Source organism: Staurois parvus, unplaced genomic scaffold (assembly GCF_062004578.1).
Source record: "Staurois parvus isolate SC_StPar_1 unplaced genomic scaffold, SC_StPar_1.0 ptg000029l, whole genome shotgun sequence".
NCBI classification, from domain to species: domain Eukaryota; kingdom Metazoa; phylum Chordata; class Amphibia; order Anura; family Ranidae; genus Staurois; species Staurois parvus.
Genome location: NW_028317825.1, coordinates 4913606 through 4919605, shown reverse-complemented (window position 1 = coordinate 4919605; position 6000 = coordinate 4913606).

The window sequence follows — 6000 nt, the reverse complement described above, 5'->3', positions numbered from 1 at the left end:
AATCTGTCTCCAAGATCAATTAAAGTATACCATGCCGTGAAAAAGACTTCATACCCCTTGAAATTTTCCACATTTTCTCATGTTACAACCAAAAGCGTAAATGTATTTTATTGGGTTTTTATGTGATAGACCAACACAAAGTGGCACATAATTGTGAAATGGAAGAAAAATGATAAATTATTTTCAAAATAACTAAAATCTAGTGGAATCAATTGCCTTCAGAAGTCACTTAATTAGTAAATAGAGTCCACCTGTGTGTAATTTAATCTCAGTATAATATAGCTGTTCTGTGAAGCCCATTAATCAGAGATGCAGCCAAGAGGCCCATGGTAACCCTGGAGGAACTGCAGAGATCCACAGCTCAGGTGGGAGAATCTGTCCACAGGACAACTATTAGTTGTGCACTCCACAAATCTGGCCTTTATGGAAGAGTGGCAAGATGAAAGCCATTGTTGAAAGAAAGCCATAAGAAGTCCCATTTGCAGTTTGCAAGAAGCCGTGTGGGGGACACAGCAAACATGTGGAAGAAGGTGCTCTGGTCAGATGAGAATAAAAAATCCTTCATAACTGCAGAGGTTTCTTTCCCGGATAACTTGTGGATACATTTGTAACAAAAGGGTCTGGCATGGTCTTGTGGGACTTTATCATTGCAATTTGGAGTGGGGGGGCTTTATCCTTAGGTGTCTTGTGGGCACACTCCTGGGCGGTTCCACACGGCTCTAAGGAGAAACAAACAAGGTCCCCCAGTTTGCATGGTATTCCTTACCCCTAGGCACACCTCTAGAAGAGTGGGTAAGGACTCTACAACCCTCCTCTCCCCCACCAACTGACGGGGAAACCCAAAACTCATGGGTTTCAGTAACATTTTGACTGCTGAAGCCGGATTGAAAAGTAGATGTTTATTATACAAGCATGTAGCTAGACCTCCATGCAGGGAGAGCAGAACAATACATGGTGTTGGATTCAAAGAAAATGCTCTATCTTACTAAGGTTTTCTAATACAATTTATATGCTCTACAGTGGGTGGTAACTAGCTATCTGATCTTTCTTTGAAGAGTCATCTGTATCTTTGGTGTAACTCATTGAGATGCGAATAGTTAACACATGTTATTGTTACTTCCATTGTCCTTTGTTGTTTAACAGATCTTCAAAGGCTGTGACAATAGTCTTGTAGACAATAGGTGGTGTGAACTGGAAGTAGAAAATGTTGAGCCAGCAGGAGAGAACATGAGGTGTGAAACTGTTGTTTCTCATACAGAAACAAGGAAATAAAATAAATAGGTTGTTAGGCCATCTAATTCAATAAATGGCTGCTCCATTTTCCCTTACAATCCCTCCTCTTGGACATCATATTGTCCAAACAATTATCCCTTCATAAAAAGAAATTTGAGAAACATTTTTACTTTACAATTCCTCCCCTCCTTTAAATTCTCATACATCTCACTTTGTTTGCCTAATATTTCTTTCTAGTTCATATTTCTCCTGATATATATATATCCAATTTACTTCTGCAGAAAAATCTAATTTTGCTTCACAAAGGCTGAAAAATGCAAAACATTAAACAAAAATTAAAAATCAAAAAGTCTAAAAAAAAAACTGTGTGTTGGGCTAACTGTTTATGAACGCCAAGTCTGCAGTTGATTCCTCCAATGTATCCCTGACAGCTAGTCCTCCATAAGACTGTACTGCAACACCTAAGAACTCGTACAATGTTCATACATAATATTTTCTTCAGGACCATCGCAGTCCACATGACAAGAAACTTCAGGTAGGTGTGCAGATCTGCTGCAATTATAGCAAATTGAGCTTTGACTTCTATTCATGGACAGCTGAAATGATAAGTGGAAATGTTCTTCAGATACTCAAAAGTTTTGAAACCACTTTTCTCCATCACTGTTGTTTGTGGCTGATGTCAAGAAGTCCAGGAATAAGGGAGGATATTTTTGAAGATGGCGTCATTCAGATTGCTAGTCCAACATTAGGTATTTAACAAAAATGCCCATGAAGCCATGGCGTTTTTATTTTTCTGCCGAAGTAAATCTGTGTTATAGAGACAATAAGACCTAGAAAAAAAAGAAATACATCTTAATATGAGGAGAAACCACTCTCACTTTGTATAATGTGTTACTCAGTCGTCATCTTAAAAAGGGCCTATCATGTATGGCTGGGATCAGTGACCTTACAGTTGACCAGGAACATGTAAATACAGAGACAGGAGACTTGGAGAGCACAGAATACAGGACTTAGAAGGATGGCAGGAGGACAGTTCAGCACTGGGGTACTGGTTTTAAAGTCAAGCAGGACACAAAATGCTAGTAAGAAACACTTGTAGCACTGGGGATCAGGGCTCACAGGGAATGCAGGCACACAGGATACAGCTGATATATCAAGGATTCTAAGACCGGAAGGATACCCAACAGTATCATCTGGGGAGAACACAGCATGTCCGCACATGCAACAAGGGCGAGGGCCCTTGTAAGGGCCGAGGCGCAGAGTCTAAGGAACTGCCTTGTCTTCTCCAGAGCTCTTGAAGGTAGAGATGGGTTTGCTGCAGACAGTCCCCAGGTTGCGGTCCTCGTACTCACCCAGGCAGGAAGCTACTGGGAATTACTAACTGATAAATAAGAACCCCTTGCAGTGATGAGGCACAGGGATCACTGGACAGTAGGGAGCTCAGTTCAAGCTGACATGCATAGAAACACACAGACACTGGGAACAGAAAACTAGGAGTAGGTAGTAAAGCAAGCAAACAAACAGGAGTCTCTAAGAGCAGATAGAGATGTACGGTGACACCAAACAGGAAACAGGATTGAAACACATTGGGAGACACAGAGACAATCTGCTAGGACCTTTAAGGTGTAAAGCCTGAGGCAATGAGCCACATTAGAATGAGAAGAGATGGCCTGGCTGGGCTCATTAAATCAGCAGGAGGTTAAGCAGCCTTAAACACACGTCTTGTGGGACAATAGGCAACAGCAGAACCTTATAATTTAAAGTCATGGAACTACATGTACCAGCATACCCCTGCTGCTCTTTGGAAATAGAGGAGACAGATCTGAAGAAAAGCTGAAGACCCCGACATAGATTTAATTTAAAATCTTGACAATATCTAACTGAGCTCAGCAATCAATATAGTAACACTAACATACATTAATTATATTTCTTAGGATATTATAGGTGTTAAAATAGAGAAACAATTATTCAACTCAATAGTCAAACTTTCACAATAATATAAAAACTTTATAAGATAGAAAACGCTCAGTTCTATTGTCACTGGTATCAGGGGATTTCTGGCTTTGGTTCGTTTGGGGACCTCTCTTAGAGTGTTGAACTCGTTAATACCAGAGCCCATACATGTTAGATCAGAACACACAACAAAGAAGATCTAACACCCAATAAATAGGAAAATAGGAACTTCCAAAGAAGGTACAAACTTAACCAACTACACCGATATCAGCTAATGGGGGTGAAACATTTAAGTATTTACAAAAGAAAACAGAGTAATAAAACAAGGAAGAAAACAATTTGGAACAATACTTCCATTGGTTGATTTTTTTTTTTTTTTTTTTTTTTTTTATGAAGGTTGTGATCTTCCGTTCTGAAAGCCTGAAAGAAGTCCAACCAAGGCATTGATCTAATCTGATGAATAAGCATCAATTACATTTAGTAACAAACATGACACTTTCCTTCTAATAAACCAATGGTTAAAGATCTAACAACAAAACATACAGTACATACTTTTAAAATTTTTCTCTTTTAGTTGTTCTAACAGTGCACTTTTCTAATACCAAAAATTATTGACGTCAAATTAATTATTACCACGTGGATTTTGTTTATGGTATACCATTAAGAAAAAAATTATTATTATACACCATGGTTAAAAATGAGCAGCTCAATGTAAACCTTTTAGTAAGCTACCATTCGTGTGCAAGAGTTATACTTCACCATACTGAACACTTGGAAACTTCCAAAACTGTATCTTCTAAAAAACAAACACAAGATAGTGAATACACATAACAATTCCCTATTAACATCTGATTTCCTTTTAGAGTTCACTTGGCTCAGTAAATTTGCATGACCATACAGCTGTTCTCATTCACAAACCATGCAATTAACCTGTGTTAAAGAAAAAGGGGGGTCAGCACTCGGTGGGCTGTCAGCACCTTAAACATATGAGACAGCACTCCTGATTTTTAAACTTTAAATAAGATCAGTGAAAATGCTTTTTACATGTCACTAATTCTTTTAATATTCCCCTTGACTTTTTATCAATTTTAATAACGGCAATGGGTGTGGCTTAAATGTCCAAACCAATTTTACATGTTTTTTGTTTTGTTTTTCCTACATTAAATTTATCACATTCCTAAATTGGAAAGTGCAAAACTTCTGCATATTACACTTATAGCTTTACGATTTTAAGTGATTAGTTACCCCAATCATGTCTCAATTTGTTTAAACTTCTAAAAGTCAAAAATCAAAATTTAGTAATTTTAAGATCAAAATGTGTTTATCTTCTAGATGTTGCCATGACCAACATGGTATTGACTCGTTACCTTTACGTGCAACATCACATCACCTTAAAACATAAGTAACAAACACAAAACAAATCATTATGCCACTGATATTGAATCAGTATTGTCAAATATTTTGCTGACACGACACTTTAGGCACATTAATACAGTCAACCCAGACAATACAACATACAATCCATGGATCTCACACATCTGATCACAACAACATACTCTCACAATTAACTTGCTTAAATTCTAGACAAAAATATGAGCACATTTCTCTAATAAGGCTGCATTCTCTCTTATTTTTTTATTTTTTCTGCACTGTACCTCAAATCTATATATAGATCTCATTATTTCCCCTTTTTTTTTTTTTTTTTTTTTTTTTTTTTACATTCTTTCAAGAGTTTAAGGTGAAATTTCCCTTCTAGGGGTACTAAACCCGTGTGCCTTGGTTCCATTCCTTGAGGGATTCAGCCACTCCTGTTCCAAAGTTATATATCATGTACTTTGGCAATCCAGGAGGAGCTCCCAGTGGTATCACACAGATACCCATTTGGGGTGTACACGGTGGTACAATTCCCCATCTCACACAGTGGTGAGACTTCCTCAAGAATTAATCTATTACTAAGCCCCCACGATCAAATGCAAGATACGATATACCTAGATAATGTCAGAATTCATCTATTACTAGGCCCCCACGATCATATGCAAAGATACGATATACCTAGATAATAGCAGGAACCGTATATCTGGCCCCCAATCCTGGCCAAGGATATATACCAGACTATACTATGCAAAAATTAGCCACACAGACTGAACAGGGACACCTCAGTCACATAGGCTGAGGGGATTCAGTTATACAGAGTAAAACAATTCAAGAATGTAAAAAAAAAAAAAAAAAAAATACTTCTTTCTACAAAAAGAGAGACAGTCCACTTATATGTATAACACATGGCAGCGCATAAAGAGATCAATACAGTACAACCAAAGCAACCAAAATTTCAATAGGAAAAGATTATAGAACTTTTTAGAGAAAGTATAGTATCTGACAGCTCTATTTCCCTAAAAAGTCTTCCACATCAGTTTATAGACACTGCTGTAGAATAGAAAAGACAGTTCCTCTACTTATGGTGTGACTTTATGGAGAGCCACGCAGAAGAGAAAAAAGAAAAAAACTTCATCAATCAAAACTGGTAATAATGTTTCAAGCAGTGCTGTTTTTTAAGCAGCCTGTCACCCATGGTAATGGACCACATGGCCCCACCACACTTAGTACCTTATCAATCACACCTTAAGATATTTTGAGTCAGAAGACCCGATCCCTGACCTGCCCAGTCGCCCGGTAACAGGAACTGCAGAGATCCTACTTAACCACACATTGCACCTGAAATAGGGCAAATCATTCAGCAGAACACATTCATGCAAAAGGACAGTAATAAGTAACAGATAGTATAGAAAGTAAAAAGAAAACAAAAAAATTCAACAG